This window comes from Euphorbia lathyris, chromosome 4, assembly GCF_963576675.1.
Source record: "Euphorbia lathyris chromosome 4, ddEupLath1.1, whole genome shotgun sequence".
Taxonomy (NCBI): Eukaryota; Viridiplantae; Streptophyta; class Magnoliopsida; order Malpighiales; family Euphorbiaceae; genus Euphorbia; species Euphorbia lathyris.
This window is the reverse complement of record NC_088913.1, coordinates 52734346-52752662: the sequence shown is the minus strand read 5'-3', so window position 1 is coordinate 52752662 and position 18317 is coordinate 52734346. Positions and strand designations below refer to the sequence as shown.

At 37.9% G+C, this 18317-nt stretch overlaps 1 long non-coding RNA gene across 1 annotated transcript; it reads right to left on the bottom strand.

The window, feature by feature from the left end:
- Positions 1-10858: 10858 nt before the first annotated feature.
- LOC136227938 (uncharacterized) lies at positions 10859-13751 on the bottom strand. Its single transcript, XR_010688330.1, has 2 exons — positions 12977-13751; positions 10859-11235 (listed from the first exon to the last, which is right to left on the bottom strand). It is a non-coding gene; the product is annotated as an uncharacterized lncRNA (long non-coding RNA).
- Between the last annotated feature and the right edge of the window lie 4566 nt (positions 13752-18317).

Here is an 18317-nt window from a genome sequence, read left to right as displayed (position 1 = left end):
GGCCTCCGTTTCACAAGGTCCAGCTTCTGCTTCCGAGGACCTTCCCTTAACTAGGAAGCGGAAGAATACTGCGGATACAGAGTCTTCTCGTCCCAGAAAGAAAAACGCTTCTGTGTCCCTCACTGTTGGCGGTACACCTGTATCCGCCTCGTCCAAAGGAAAAAGAAGTACACCAATCCACGAGGTATATTGATCTATTCCCCTTTTTATGTTGTTAATTTTTCCTTAAGAGTTATCTGCTGTTCTCCTGATCTTTCTCCTTATGCATTCGCAGCCAATTCCCGATATCAGCGGGTGGTGGACTAGGACCTTTGGCATGGCCGTGAGCTTCTCGTGTAGGGACATTGTTTCTTCCATATGCAATGTCCTTGGGCGACTCCCCTCTGCTTCCCGCGTGCGAGAGCAAGTGCCGCTTCCTACTGCTATGGAGGGGATTGAGAAGCGGGCCATAGAGGTATATTGTTACTTGTGATATTCTCTTTCAAGGATCTTACATTTGTAGTAACCGCACATTTCTATCCGCTCTTATTATCTGCGAATCATCTTTTATGCAGATTATTAACTTCGCGGAGGGTGCGCTCCTAAGGGACGCTGAACGCGCTAAAGAGTTGGAGAACCTTGGTACTGAATTGGCGACTCAGAAGTCGCTTTATGATGATGTCCAAGGGAAGGTAAAGGCTCTTGAAGGCGCTTGTCAGAAGGTTATGAGCGAGAAGGAGGAAGCTCTCAGATCCCTCCAGGCTAAGTCCAACGAGCTGCAAAAGGTCCTTGATGATCTAAATTCATCCAAGGAGGCTCTGGAGATGCAAAAGAAGAAAGCTGAGGAGATTCTAGCCGAAGATGGTGCTCGCATCTATTGGTATGGGGAGCGAATTCATGCTGCTTATGAGCATGGGCATCCAGATCGAGTACTTAGCCGCCCCAAGGTTCCCATCCCCGAAAAGGATCTAACTGAGAAGTGGGACAAGCTGGAAGCCGAGGATGCTGATATGGATGAGGTACTCTTCTTAGATTGGCAGAGTTTTCAGAACCCTCCAATTAGCTGCGAGATCCCTACTCAGAACGCAGAAAAAGAGGCACCACAAGACCTTTCTCAGCCTGAGCAAGAGGTACCGCCCTCTGAAGCGGTTACTGATTCGAGGGTTGAGGATTCGCTTGAAGCAGATCCGCCCACTGGAAGAGATGAGGGAGCCGCTGAAGGCGAGGAGGGCCATAGGGGTGAAGGAGAGGAAGCTGTAGCATAGTTTGATTTATATCTGGACTGTTGTATGTAACAAACTGCCCGTATATATATATTTTCTTTTGCTTGCCGCTTTACCTATACGTGCGATTGTTGCTTTATTCCTTATTGCCCTTTGTTTTCATACGTGACCCTTGCCCTTTTGCCGACTCCATATTTGTATTTCCTCGTAGTTTAGTTTCGTTTCCGCTAGGGTGGCCAGACCCTTTTTGCAATTTTTTGAGTACTCGTTAATTCGCTTAATTTTATGCCTTATCTTATAATTTTTCTTTCGAAAATAATATAATCATAAGGTTTTGCGAGTGATGCGTAATCATGCATCCGCCTTTCTTTAAGAGGCAACACATTTATGTGTTTTTAAGTTCAACCATAAGGTTTTTGCGAGTGATGCGTAATCATGCATCCGCCTTTCTTAATAGGCAACACATTTATGTGTTTTTAAGTTTAACCATAAGGTTTTTGCGCGATTTACCCGCCTTTTGTTTGTAGATAACACACTGAAGTGGTTGTCCTAAAAAGGATCCGCACTCAAACGCCGTATGCAACAATTGAACATCTTTATTGATAAAAGAAAAGACTTTTTGTTACATTGGTATATGAAATGTGCGGGATCAAAGCCTCATTAAAACCTTTTATCAGAAAACCCAGTGGGAAAAAACTCATAAAAGGAAAAAGAGTACTCGTCATTTCCCTGAACTACCTGGCCCGTTTATATAGGCGCAGATTTTCTAGATTCCAGGTGCGCGGGAGCTTTTTTTCCGCTCATTTCTTCTATTTCAAAAGTTGATGGTCCCAGCTTCTTGGATACTCTGTATGGTCCGATCCAGTTGACGCCTAATTTGCCTTTGCCATCTCTGGATTGTATTTTGTTCGCTTTTTTCAAGACCAAGTCGTTCTCGTTGATTATCACTTTTCGCACCCTTCTGTCATGATATTTCTTGATTCTATTACGGTACAGTGCCATTCGCATGTAAGCTTTTTCTCTTCGTTCTTCAACAGAATCCAATGCATCTCTAATGTTGATAGGATTTTGTGTGTCGCAATAATAAATTATTCGATCTGTAGGCGACTTGATTTCAACAGGTAGGACTGCTTCGGCTCCATAAACCAGTGAGAAAGGTGTTTCGCCAGTTGCTGCTTTTACAGAAGTTCTGTATGCCCATAACATATGGGGTATCTCATCCGCCCAACCTGTTTTTTTATCACCTAGCCGCTTCTTGATACCTTGAATCATGGCCCTGTTGGTAACCTCTGTCATACCATTCGATTGGGGATGGTTTACGGAAGAAAAATGATTCTTGATCCCCATGCTTTCGCAGTATGCTTTGAACTTGACACAGTTGAATTGGGTGCCGTTGTCAGTTATAAGCTTTTGCGGGATTCCAAATCGCATGATAATGTTCTCTCGTAAGAACTCGATCATTCGTTCAGGTGTTTGAGCGGTTACTGCCTCCGCTTCTACCCATTTGCTGAAGTGGTCAACTGCGACTACCAAGTACTTCCTTTTCTTTGTCGTTTCTGGGAATGGACCCACTATATCGATTCCCCATGTTGCGAATGACCATGCCGTCATTATAGAGATTTGTTCGGCTCCGGGAACGTGCTTTTCATTCGCATGGATTTGACAGCTGTGACATTCCGCTACCATCTTCTGGGAATCCTCCATCACCTTTGGCCAATAGTATCCCATTAACTTGACCTTTCTTGCCAACGCCGCGGATGCTTCATGTGCGCCGCACATTCCTTCATGGAGTTCTCGCAGTACGTAGTCTCCTTCATTGCGGCTAATACATTTCAACCATGGACATGTATATGATTTTCGATACAAAGTTCCATCTCGAATTGAGTATCTCGCCGATTGTCCAATTAGCTTTCTAGCTAGGCTTTTGTCATCTGGCAAATCTCCCTGCTCCAGATATTGGCGGATAGGTATCCGCCAATCTTCATCATCTTCCAGCTCTTCAATGACCATAATCTGATCGACTTCAAATGCCGGTGCGGATCTTATCTCCAAATTGCATGCTTTTTGATTCCATGGTTCTCTACTCGCCGCTGCTTTTGCCAGTTCATCAGCCTTTGTGTTTTGGCCTCTTGGAACATGCACCATTTCCCAGACGACTCCCTTGTGTGTTAACTCCTGCGTCAATCTGCCGACTATCTGATGGTATTTGACCAGATCTTCTTGTTTCACCAGATAGTTTTTTGTGATCTGATTTATCATGAGTTTAGAATCGCTGTAGATCACCACTCTTTCTGGCGTAAGTTCATTAAGCAGCTTCAATCCGCATATCATTGCTTCATACTCTGCGGCATTATTGGTAGTTTTGAAAGTTAACTTTGCCGCATAGTACAGGCGAATAACCTCCGGGCCTTTGATGACGACTCCCAGTCCAGCCCCATCTGTGGATAATGCCCCATCTGTGAACATGCTCCACTCTTCTTTTTGTGCCTTTGGACGTTCATCTTCATCCCACGTGAATTCATTCACGAAATCGGCAAGTACTTGACCCTTTAGTGCTGGTCTTCCTTCGTAGCGAATATCGAATTCCCCCAGGCGAATTGACCATTCCATTAATCGGCCGGATGCGTCAGGTTTCTGCAGTACCTTCCGCATTGGAATTCCGGTTCTCACAATGATAGTATGCGTCTGAAAGTATGGTTTTAGCCTAGCCGCCGTGGTTATCACCGCGAGAGCCATTTTGTCCAACTTCGAATACCGAAGTTCTGCATCCTTCAAGACCTTGCTCACATAGTACACTGGATATTGTTGGCCCTCTTCTTCTCGCACCATTACAGTGCATATCGCCATACTGGTGACGGATACGTAAAGAAATAAATCTTCTCCGTCCTCCGGCCTGCTCATTAAGGGCGGATAGCATAGCAGTCGCTTTATACCCTCAAATGCCTCTTGACAATCCGGCGTCAATTCAAAGGACTTAGATTTTTTGATGGCATTGTAGAAAGGTAGACATCTTCTAGCCGAGCATGATATGAATCGCCCTAATGCCACCAACCGCCCATTTAGTCTTTGTACTTCTCTTACGTTCCTCGGAGTTTTCATCTCCATTACTGCTTTAACCTTCTCAGGATTCGCCTCAACTCCCTTGCCACTAACAATGAAACCCAGGAATTTTCCTGCCCTTGCTCCGAACGTGCATTTTTCTGGGTTCAACTTGAGGCCATATTTGATTAGCACTTCCAGGATTTCTTCGATATCCTGCGGGTGATCTCGCATCTTCTTGCTTTTGATGATCATGTCATCTACGTAGATTGAGAAGTTCTCGCCTGACTTGTCTGAAAATATCTTGTTCATCATCCTCTGGTATGTTGCTCCTGCGTTTTTCAATCCGAATGGCATCACCTTGAAGCAATAAGTCGCCTGATGAGTTATGAATGATGTTTTGATTTCATCCGCCTTCTCCATGGGTATCTGGTGGTAACTGGATTTCACGTCGGTGAACGATAAAGCTTCAAATCCTGCAGTTCCATCTACCAATATATCAATGTTAGGTAGCGGATACATATCCTTCGGACAAGCTTTATTCAGATCCTTGAAGTCGACACACATTCTGTACGTTCCATTTGGCTTTTTGACTAGCACCACATTGGCTAGCCACTCCGGATAGGTGACTTCTCGAATTGCATCTGATTTTAGCAAATCCGCCACAGCTTTTTCAATCGCCTTCTGCCGCTCTGGAGCGTGTCCTCTCTTTTTCTGTCGCACTGGGGTTGCACCTTTGTCCACATTCAAATGATGGGTTGCTATATCTGGACTTATCCCTTTCAGCACTTCATTCGGAGCGGCGAATGCCGACTCGCATTGGATCAACACCTCGGTAATGGCTTTCTTTGTTTCCTCAGGGAGTCCTGCCGCTATTCGTACATTCTTGTCATTTGAGATGGCGAATAGTACTGTTTCTCCTAATGCTTCTGCCGGCAACTTCTCATCAACTTTATCCTCTTCACCTGGCTTTGGTTCAAGTGACAATGTATAGGCTTGTTGAGATACAAGTTGATCACCTTCAACTATGACTCGCCCTTGGTGTGTTGGCAAATGTAATGTCAAGTGCTTCATTGAGATGAGCGATTCCGTTTCCGATAGGAACGGACGCCCCAGAATTATGTTGTAGGCCAACGGGAGATCAACAATTGCGAATTCTAGATCACCTCGCCATTTTAGATTCTTATCGCCCATTTCTGCTTCCAACACCACTTGTCCACTTGTTTGAGACGATTGACCTCCAAAACCAGTTACATCCATGAATGTATGTTCCACTCGCTCGTCATTAATTCCCAACTTGTTGAATGCAGTCCGAGTAATAACATTACAAGAACTGCCAGTATCAATAAGGACCCGCTTGACGTCCCATCCTTCTACAGCCATCGTAATCACCAAAGCATCCGCATGCGGCTCCGTGATTCGCGCAAATGAGTAATTGAGGGCATCCCCCCTATGCGTGTTGCTTTTTCGCTGTTCACAGCGAGCCCTTTTTGTTGGCGGCTCATAGATCCCGCCAGCTATCATGTTTATCACCCCTTTCTTCTGTTTCTTTTCGGGCCTTGCTTCTCCCTCATGCGGGAGCGTTGTTTTCTCATCAATCGTTTCTTTTCTTACGAATTGGCCTAGCTTGCCCCTCTCAATCAGCCTTTCTATTTCCTTCTTCAGTTCATAGCAATCGTTCGTGTCATGGCCGTTCAATCTGTGAAACCTGCAATATTTGTTAGGATATCGCCCCAAACTAGTTCGGCCTTTCGCCTCGGGGAACCGCACATCCTTCTTCAGGGGGTTCTTTTCGATCCAAAGTAACACCTCCTGGCGAGTCGTATTCAATGGTGTTTGATATCCTCCCCCTTGAAAGGAGCGATCGCCTCTGCGAACAAAATTACCCTTGGACTGGGTCTGGCGTCGATTGTCCGAAGTGGATCTAGCAGCATCTCTCTCCCTCCGGGTTTGAGCTCTATATTCTCTGTTGACATCGTCCACTTCCATGAATTCCTTTGCTATCTTCATGAGTTCAGCCACTGTGCGCGGCTTGTTGCGGATGATTTCCTCCCGCATGCTCCAATCCGTGGTTCCATCCGCCATGATGTTGCGGATGCTCACGATATCCGGGTTCTACAACCGCACCAGAATATCGTTGAATGCGACAACAAATTCCCTTAGGGAATTATAGTTCCTCTGTTTGATCTCCTTCAGCTGCCTATCCGTCACATCTGCCGCTTTACAGCCCACGAACTTGGCACAAAAATCACGACTGTATTGATTCCAGTTGTGAATAGATTCAGCAGGTAAAGACCGAAACCAATCAGATGCCGCTCCGCCCAAAGTGGTCGAGAATAATCTGCAAATTATACTTTCACTCGCTCCCGCAACATCCATTAATTCTCTGTAGTTCCTGACATGAGCCTCAGGATCAGAATTAGGATCCCCATAGTATTTAGGTATCGCTGGGGCCTTTATCCTGTGATCTGGTATAAATTCTCGCAACGACGGAGCAAAAGGCGAATCACTCTGCACCTCTGCTCTCGCCCTAGGCGTGTACCCCATTCGCTCCATCATGTTCCGTAGTTGATCTTCCAACTCAAGATTGGGTATTCGCCGAACCTCTTCCATCCGCTGCTGGTGAACTCTAGGTGGCATCCACCCGCCAATTGATGTTGAGATTTGTTCTCGCCGTGGTTCTAGCCGTCGTCCGGTTATAGGATCAAAGTTCCAGGTGTGCTCCTGCCCACACATATTCGCCCCAGACGCCATTAATTCTGAATGCCCGTTAACCAAGGGTTCCGTGTGTTGTAGTGGAAGGATTCCTGGCATTCCCGATGTCGGTTGGGATGTTTGCCAGGTCGGATGGATCGTCATACTAGGATCGTGGTACGAGTAGTTGCTTGGATGGCTGCGTGGGTTCATGCGACTACTCTGACCTATCTGGGTTAGCTCTCGAGATGGCTGCGGAAGCGCAGATATGGCGGCAGTAGTCGATGGTTGTGTGGAGACAACAACAGGTTGTTGAGGAGCAGCCGCCACGGCGGTATTATGATCGGCCATTGCGGTTAACAAACTAATCATTCGATCCCCCGCCGCTTGACTCATATTTGAAGCCAAGACTTGTCCTGCCATTTGTACGAAATCGCTATTGGACATCTCCATTTCATTTTGCACTTGAACCTCCAATAAGGGACTCAATTGTCCCGAAGGGCTTGACGAGCTAGGCACCACAGGCTGCGTACTTGCAGGTTGCGAATTCGCAATCCGTGGACCCCTTGAGTTCATACTAGTGGATCTGGTTGTAACGCCGGTCGTTCGTGATGGTTCTGACATGTTCTTTGTGTACCTTTAACCAAATGTTGGTAAAAAAGGTCCACGCTCACCGCACCAATGATAACTTGCTGGATCCGATTTGATGATCTCCGCCGTAGTTACCTGCAAAACAGAACCGGAGACAGGATCTCCGGAAAAACTCTCCGACGATCAAGTCAGTTTTTGTAGGAGGGTTGGTAAATTGACAATAGTATTGTGGGAAAAATGTGAATGTACCTTTCCCCCTTTGGCCTTAGGGCTTTTTATAAGTGTTCTTAAGTAACCGCCGAGGGCGGTTACCCCTTCCAGGCCATGTTCCGAGGGCGGTTACTCCTTTTTAGGTCATGCCCCCTCTCGTGGCTTTCGTGGCAACAAACGTGGTATCGTTTGTCCTGAGTGGGAGTTTTAGCGCTCCATTTAGGAATTCGGGGCGGTTACTCACTTCACCCGCTTCCTCTATTCGGGTCCCATCCCATCTTAGACCATGGATCTAAGTGTGGGCTAGGCCCGTGTAATGAATTCGGCCCGATTTGGCTTCGCGGGTCATCACTTAGTTTTCAGTTAACAAATTCATATAATATATTACACACTTATCACATTGGCATGCATGCTATTTTTAAATTAAGTCCCATCTAACAATAGAAATCAAACCAATTTAAAATGGTTAAAGAAGCAAAGCACAAACAAAGTAAGCATCTAATAAAAGATAGAAAATCTCATTCATGCTGATATGCTATTATATAAATCAAGCTATAAGATAAAATAACTAATATTTAAGAACAGTAAAAAAAGAGCTATAGGATAATGAAAACTGTAATCATCCGATAAAGACACATAAAAAAGCAAAAGTATAGGAATCCATAACATAAGAACTGAGGGAGCGTTTGGTTTGGGGGTTTCAGGAAAGGGTAAGGAAAATGAAAGGCTCCATTCCCTTTGTTGGTGTTTGTTTTGCTAATTAAATGATTCCTTTTACTTTTTTTAGTTTTGGGTTTACCCCTAACTCCTCTAACACATTCCCCACTTCCCCCTAATGTTTTTTATTCCCTTTCCACTCTCTTTCTAACCTACATTCCTTATAAAATTCTACTTTACTCCCTATTTTATTTTTTATTTTTATTTTGATCTCTATATTTTTTTATTTTTACATTTCTTTATCTTTGGATTAATTTCATTTTTGTTATATATTTTTAATTTTTTTACTCAAAAAATATTTTTTTTTGACTAAATTTCACTTTTTTATTTTTATTTAATCCTTATATTTTTTTAATTATATTTTTTTATCACTAGATTAATTTCACTTTTGATACTTATAATTATTTATTTTTACCTTTTTACTCTGAAAAATAATTTTGACCAAATTTTTTTCTTTTATCATATTATTCAGTTTTAATATTTATTTTTAATTATTTTAAAATAATTATTTTCTTTTTAAATATAATATTTATGCATTTTGTTTGATTAATTTTAACTTTTATGAACTTTATATTATTATCAATAAGGGTAGCAAGTGAGTGACGTTTTGGATTGTTTGGGATTATATATGAAGTTATTTCACGCTTTATGGAAACTATAGTAAAAGAGTGAATTTTTTTTTTTTTTTGATTATATATGAAATTAAAAAAAATAATTTTGATTCCCAATTTGAACCAAACATCCACAAAGGGAATAGGGTGGAATTGCATTCCCTTTCCTAAACATATCCAAACACATAGGGGTATGAATGCTCGTTCCTTTTCTTTCTTTTAGTTTCCTTTTTTTGATTCTTTTTCCCTTATCCCTTGTGAACCAAACGCCCCCTGAGAAATCAAGAGAAAAAGTTGGAACGGAAATTTACATTAAGAAAGCAATGGAGTCAGCCTTAGGCTGATTAGTATGCCCCTAAACCGAAATGTAAATAGTTCACATGCTTCATGCTCTAGTCATATTGGAGTACACCTGCTGAAAGAGCAAAATGTAACAGCACAAAACCCTATCTAGCTATGTTTAAATGCTCCTGACTGCAAAAAATAAACAAATTCTGAATTGAAAACCTTGTTGCCTAAAGCTAGCATAGAATTCCACAACCATGTCCCAATTAGAAACCTAATCAAACTTACTTCTAATGCCGCAACCTTAGGAGCTCGATGTTTCACAATAAGAACAACCTTCCCATATTGAGTGACAGAGAAAGACCTGAAGCGGAAATTCTGGGATTGCATAGTTTCTTTCTTGGATTGCACAGTTAAAATGAACTTAGTGACACTATTTTAAAAAGAAAAATTCCCGGCAAAAAAACAAACAAACAAACCAAAAATTAGAGTTGATTTCGTTAGTATTCCAAACCTGAACGGAGCTTATCCAATTTTTCTTATCACTGGTATCATTTCCAACTTTTCAACTCAACCCTTCAAACCCACAAACAAAAACCAAAAATTCAATGACCCAATTCCCTAAACCCCTAAATCAATCAAAACAATTGGAATCAAAGGAAAAGAAAATACATACCATAGTTTAACAGAATCATGCAAAGAGGGAGCTCAATTTTAAAAGCATCAATCTTTCTCATCTCATTTACAACTACTCTCTTTAACCATAGAAACCTCTCTAAGATACTCACTAATCGTTTTAGGAACATAAACCAGACTTAAATCCAAGCTCAGCTCCATTTTCTTGTTGAAGATTGTGTCCGATTTCTTTTCCTCCAATCTTCGGTGGACAGATCAATGAAATGAAGGGAGAAGGGGGAAGGGGGAAGGAAGCGGTGGTAGATCGGAAAATGAGGGAAAAGGAGAGATGAATGGACAGTACTACGAATTGGAGGAGGTAAAGGCGGCTGAGGAGATTGAGGGCTGGAAGGCAGCTGGAGATAGAATGAGATATCTGGAAATTGGAAAGGGAATGTGTGGAAGACAGTAATACGTAACCCTAGAATTGAAGATTAAAATTACTATATTACTCATATCAAACGGTGCCGTTTTGTTGTAAGATTGAATGGTTTGAGAAATTACTTAAAAAGAGCTCAGCTTAAATAGAAATATTAAATTTCAAGGGTTCAATTGGAATAATTGGACAAATTATTCCAATTGTACTGTTCAACCTTTCCCCTTTAAACTTATTTAAAATAATATATATTAGTATTAAAGGCTTGTTTGTTTACCTATTGTTTGTCTGCTGTTAGAAAAAGTTAGAAATTTCATGCTTTTATACAAATATGAGTATAATGTGACTAAAAATTAGATGATTAGGGATGTGATATATCAAAATAAAAGATTAGAAACTGAATTTGCCAAAATAGAAATGCTCGATGAGAAATCTTGTGATGCTTTTTGGCAAATATATGGGAAAACCATCCAAGCTAAGTTTTCATATAAAACTGAGAAGATCAAATATCATAAAAGCAGTGCATTATACAACACATGTAAATAATCATTAATCAAATGAGGGATAAATAGTGTAATAGAAGTGAGTAAATTGTGAATTGTGAATTGATATTTTGTTGTGGCTTGACATGATTCAATAAGTCAGTCAGTGGTTCCCTTCCTGGAGGAAGAAGATAAGCGGTATCTGGACCATTCTTCCAAACTTTTGCGGTGAAGATTGTTGAGCCGAATATAAGGTCTTTTTTCTTTGATCATCTTCTCTGCTTCTTTCCAATTTTCTGCTACTCCTAGACCCACGAGTATTGCACACGTCACTGCAACACTTCTTCCATGACCTATTCATTGATTCATAAATTCCTCTTTTACATCGTATCATATGCAAATCATTATTTCTTTTATTCTAAATTCTACAAACAATTCTACTTTACAAAATTTTTATGCAAACAAAAAGCACAAAGACCTGGAAACTAGCTATTATTTCTTGTGATTTTCCAGATATATCAACTAGGTTTTTAGTGGTTTAAGGTTTTACCTAAATTCAGGCTTTCAAAGATGATAAATGGTTGTCAATTTGTATCATGTTGTTCTAACACCCCTACAGATCTCAACTAAAATATCATCTACTCTGCTCAACCATACAGTCCAATCCAGTGAAAATATAGGAGTGACAGACAAGTACATTATGAATCTACGATTAAATTAAACATATTTTTTCTAAATCTATCACATTTTGATTCCGATTATAGAAAACGTAATGCATCATATCTTTCCTCCAAGTATATCACGAAGAACATTAAAACACCAATTACTCATTTGATTCGACAGATGAAAGCAAAGAATATGGCACACAAGGAAGACGATTTTAAAGATACAAGCTCCAATTTTGAGAAATAAAGAGGTAAATCTTTAAGCCAAGAGGGGACACAACTTGAAGTGATTCATCAAAGAATTGGCAGCAGTTAAGACTCTATGTCTAGTAATAGTTGTCTTTGCACATATTAGAATTCCATTAGTGATTAATAGAATCTGTTCTGTATTTCATTTACGAGGAACCCTTTTTTCTCCAATAAGAAGTCAAGCAATATTTTATCAAACAATACCAGATCTATTAAGCATATCAACATAGGTAGACGCAGAAAGAAGAACGCAAAAAGGAAGATCTACTTCCAGCATTTATGGTGATGGTCCTATAACCCGATTAAATGGTATCCTAGGAGATGTACTACACGAGGGACATTTCTGTTTACCTCTTGTTTTTCATTTTTATAAAATGGCAACTCAGAGAAAAAGTAAAGATAAAACACATGCAGAGGTAGCTAAAATGAGTCGGGGAAGGATGTTTCAAGTAAAGAAAGAGTCAATGCTCTTAATATGTTGTTAGGATAAAGATAGTAGCCGAATGCTTTCATTTGCATAATGATCCTATAAATTGGTCAAAAGAAAATATCAATTTTCATCATACACCAGAATCATTATAAGTTTGACCAATCAGATTAATTCAACCAAAATTTTATTTAACAAGAACATTAGAAGTGAATCTGGAAGCCTTGGGTTGCCTGCCTTAGTTAAAAAGTGTAAACTCAACAATGGAATCCTCAAAATACATTGGTTAAGTTCCATCCATTTCCATTTATGCACAAGAGCCTAAAAGCTTTTACACTACAACAAATAGCTTTACCTGGATGCAACCATCACAAATCAAATGCCCTATTATAGTACTATATTTCTTTGGAATCCCTTTTTAATCCACCTTGGCTTTGATGAATTGGTATGATTGATTAGACATCAACAAAATCAAATTGAGTCTACCAATATCACAATTCAGACAAGTAGCAGAAGCAAACAATTAATATATAACCAACATAGATGCAATCATCACAAATCAAATGCCCTAGTATAGTACTATATTTCTTTGGAATCCCTTTTTATCCTCCTCTGCTTTGATGAATTGGTATAATTGATTAGACATCCACAAGACACAAATCAAATTGAGCCTACCAACATCAGAATTCAGACAAGTAGCAGAAGGTAACAATTAATATATAACATATAAGCAACATGAATCAATTAACATACCATATGCACAATGGATGAAAACAGGTTGGTTGTGAGCTCTCTTCCTGCAAGCCCATTTTACAGCCGATTCAATCTCCCCTGGGTGAGGCGCCCTAGTATCCCAAGTTGGGATACACAAATAGGAGTGGCTTTTGAACAGTGCTTTTCTCGGAAGTTCGCAAGTGCAATCTATAATAGCAGGGTTTCCAGGCGGCAAAGTATCAGGCGAAAAAGGCCAGCCGCCAACACTAACCCCATCGCAAATCTCAGTATAAGGCTCCTCACCACTACTAAATCTGCGAACTAGTGAAAAAATTCTAACAAACAACAAGTACGGACAGAACATGATAATTGACCAAATCGGGAAACTTCCATCTGAGTTTTTTCCAAGAATCATAGGAAGATTGATATATGGGTGAGAAGCTAGAGATAGTAGAAAAGATATTAGTGAAGCGTACATCAAAGGTATAGATATGAAGAGGAAAGGAAACATGGTAAGTGAAAACAGGAATAGAAATATTGCCTTGAGTCCCAACAAGATGGATAAACCCAACCCCATTTGGAATTGGGGTTAGTGTTAATAAATTATGATTGATTATACTCTCACAACACAACAATTGATATTTTTTGAAGCGGAAGTAATATGAAATAGTGAGGAGGAACCGAGGAGGAGGAGGAGGAGGAGGAGGATAGCAGAAAACTTTTGGTAAAGCAATGAACGCAACAGAAAGCAGGAACAAGGGGACCCTATGGGAAATTGTGGGGTTTGTTTCTTTACACACAATAGTTCACACTCCGGACGCGACACCGATAAGAAGAAGAGAAAATGCGACATTTCGTTCTATCCAAATACATGCATTCAATCTATCAAACCTGCAACACTAACTCTTATAATAGGTTGAAAGATATGACAAGCGAAAAAATTACATCTCGAGTAGATAAACATGTATTTTTAAAATTTAGATTTAATAAGTTTTTGTATTTAGTTGTTAAAGAATAAGTAAGTTTATGGAGTTGATGAGACAATTGCAAAGTTTAGGAAGTCAATCTACTATTTTGGACAAATTCAGGAGTCGGTAATCAGGACCGGCTCTAGGGGCATCCGGCCTAGGTGGCTATCTAGGGCCTCCGATCGGATTTTTTAAAAAAATTTGATAATTATTAAGATTGCTATAGTTAAAAATTACGTAGGCTTGAGTTTATAGCAAAATAAAGTGTTAGGTTGAATGTAAAGACTAGGGGTGCACACAAAAATCCGAAAAACCGAAAAACCGAAAAACCAAACCGAAACCAAACCGAAAATAAGGTTAACCGAAACCGATGGACTAGTGTACGGTTTTTAATTTTAAAAATAATGGTTAATGGTTACGGTTACGGTTTTCTTATTCCAAAAACCGCGGTTAACCGAAACCGACCGAATCTCAATTAAATATTAAAAAATAAGAATATATTTATTTATATTTATATAATTATATATTATCCAACTATATTAATTATTAATTATTTAAATAATTAATTATACTTATCTAATTAACTATATACTTAGTGATGTTTGTTGAAGAAAAAGGAAAGAACATACGAAAAACGAACTTTCAAAATAAAGATAATCTCGTAACAAAAAAATAAAGATAAAACAATAAGATACTTAAATCATATAATAAACAACATACACAATGCCTTGATATATGCCCGAGATTATCAAAATAGAAATAAGAAACATATCCAATTCTACCGTTTATCTCATCCAATTTTGCAGCAGAAACTTATCCAATATAAACAACATACACAATGCACGAGATTATCAAAAAAATATGAACCAAATAAAAATAAAAATAGGATGAAAATAAAAATAAGTTTCTGAATTAAAATTGAATCCTATTTTTATTTTTATTTGGTTCATATTTTTTAGTTTCTACTACTATTTCTCCACCTCATTCACTCTCTAGTGCATAGTTCACATATACACAATGCACACATATCTCTCTTTTCGCCATTAATCTCCAACTCGCTACTGATCCACTATCCCACTCACAATAAAAATTAGAATTATTTAATTATTTTTATTTTTAGTTACTAATGGTTAGAAACCGAAATAAAAGGTTAACCGACCGAAATAATTGGTTAACCGATTAATGGTTAACCGAATTAAGTGGATTAGTGTATGGTTAGTGATTTTAAAAAACCGATCAAATGGTTAACCGATCGGATTAAGCTTAATGACTGGTTAACCGACCATGTGCGCACCCCTAGTAAAGACATAGAAGAGTTGCTTGGAGTATGAGAGTTTGAACTTTGGATAAACATGTTTTTAGTTCTCATCTTCTTTTATCCCTGATTTTTTTTTATCAAATTCCTGATTTTCTTAATAATAAAAAGAAAATGTTTCTTATTATTATATAAAGTTCGTTTCTCTTCATTTTTCATATATGTTATTATTATTATTATTATATAATTTTAATAATTACTTTTTATAATCTTAATTTTTTCCTTAAACCAAAATATTAATATATATTCAATCTAAAATAACTAATATATATTGATTTACTTATTAAAATATATTTTAGGACACTGCAGAACCGGATTGCGGATCGCTTGGCAGCGGCTGGGCATGAGGGGATTTTAGGTGTTACCACCCTTTCCGATCCTCCTATTTTTCTTTCGTCTCTCCTTTTAGAGGATAGGGTTGGGGTTAGCTTTCCTAAGCTGATCTCAGACTAGTTTGTTCTTCGTGTTGTTTTTCTTTTCTTGTTTCTATCAAAAAAAAATATATTTTAGGACACAATTAATTTTCACTAATTTACTTATATTATTGAGTTAATTACATAACAACTTGTATCGATCAAATTTTTTATGGTGGATATTTTTATAAAATCAAAATAAAAATTATAATCTAATAGGACAACAATTTATAAGAAATCCTAGATATTTATGGACCACCACAAAACGTTATGAACCACCGCAAACAATTTTTTATCCTTAAAAATAATATATGTATTTTTTATGGGCTGGACTCGGTATTTGAGTTTTATGACGTGATTTAATAAAAAATGATTTTTTTTTGTAATATAACATATTGAGTTAATTACATAACAACTTGTTCTGATCAATTTTTTTTATTATGAGTATTTTTACAAATTCAAAATGAAAATTATAATCTAATGGAACAATAATTCATAAGGATACCCAAATATTTATGGACCGGCTGTTAGCATATGCCAGGAATAGGACCACCTAGGGTCTGAGCCAAAAGAGACCCAAATTGTTTTTATGGTATATATAGTAATTTTTTTAAATGTAATTATAGTACTCATTCATTCCTAGAAAATGACGAGATAATATAATATTTTAGGTCTAAAATATGCCCAAATTTCTATTTTAAACTTTTAAATATAACTTTTTTTATTACAAGTTTTTTTATCTCTTTTTCCGTCTAAAGTCCATAAAAATATCAGAACTGACCCTGCCTAGGGCCTTTAAAACATTGGAGCCGGCCCTGCTGGTAATGTATTAGGCCAAACTTAAAAGAGTCTCTCAAAAGACTAGATATAAATTGTACAGGGGTTTTCAATAACATCCAAAAAATATTTAGTACATTATAGCTCCATGAACACACCCATAAATGTGGGTATATCTTGTGAATATTGTACATTATGTCATACTACTGTACTACACATAGCATATATGCATGTCATCAACATAACCTTATACGAATAAGTTTTATTTTTGCTCATTCTCTCGTTAACACGTGTTTACCACTTTATCCCTTTTCTCCTCCATGCTTTCATCACATTCATACATTGCATAACTTTTATAATATATTCTCCATCATCGAACTTCCTTATACATTCTTATGTGTCCTTACTCCGACTTGTAGAATCATACATTCACAAACTCTTACATCAAATGTCGCTCCAAATCTATATAAAAAAAACATAAGGTTCACATGTACACCCATCATTAAGTCCAATATTCAATCACATAATATATTTATGTGCCTATGCCTCACACCACATGCTCAATTCCCACAACTCATTCATTAGCATATATTATGTCACACCCGATTCAAAATGGCATCGGGCATAAAAAGAAAATAGGATAACAAACGCCTAACAGCTTAAAAGTCGAACCGATTTTTTATTAGATAAAAATTCATTCGGATACCTAAAGTTTTATTTATTTATTTGGCTTGGACTTGATAATTCTATCAAGCTTCCTACGTATCCCGAATGTCTTTTAATATTTAAATCGGGAATCAAAGCCACGTAGTTCTACTTATTTTAGGTAGTTCTCTTAACTTAGATAGTTCTCTTAATTTATTGAGACGTTTTAACTTGTTGACACGTCAATTAACATGATAATGATTTAATTGTATATTTCACTTTATTACTATAATTTTATATTTCACTTTATTACTATATTTCACTTTATCAAAACGAATCAAATCGAATAAACGTTTCGTTAAACTAGTTCATAAAAGAAATAAACGTTTGAAACCGACGTTTTATCAAACCAACTCATAAACAAACAAACAAACGCTTTATCAAACCAAATCCGTAATCAAATAAACTCGTAATTAATCAAACGTAAAACTTTATATCAAAATCTTAGCTGATGACCGAAAACATAAAACCTTATATCAATATCAACTCATAACCGAGAACTTAAAACCTTATATCAAAATCAACTCATAATCGAAACATAGAACCTTATATCAAAAACCTCATATCCATTCTAGAGTTTCTCTCCTTACGTATCAATCCATAAACCTCATAAACCATATATAGTCGAGACGTCTCTTTAACCTTGTCTAATCCCGTATTGGTCTTACCCCACACTTCGCTGCCAATACCCGACTAGGTCTTTACACTGTGTACACATGTCATTTCTCTCACTGAACATGGTCTTCAAATATCACAACCACCAATCTGGATCACTCTAGATGGATATAAAAATCACAAAATCACAATATGCTCAAGTATCTTTTCACAATCAAATGTTCCTTTATTCCATAATCATAAAACCATTTGACTTCAAATAACAATTTTCGCAAAAATAATCACAATCATTAAAATCAAATAATCTTTTAATATAACTAAAATTGTTAAAAATTCATATAAAATCATCAATTCATAATTTAATCCAACTCCAAGAACTAAATAGCTCAAAATATTCTGTATCAATAAAATTTAATATCGTTTAACAATAAATATTCTTAAAGGACTATTTTCGGTCACCGAAACAAAATTCTAAACTGAATAATTATTTAGAACTATGAATACTATTAGACTCGTTAAACCATGTTAAACTACTAGGAGTATATTCGTCCTAGTTTTGTATTCAAATTTATAACTCTATTTAACAA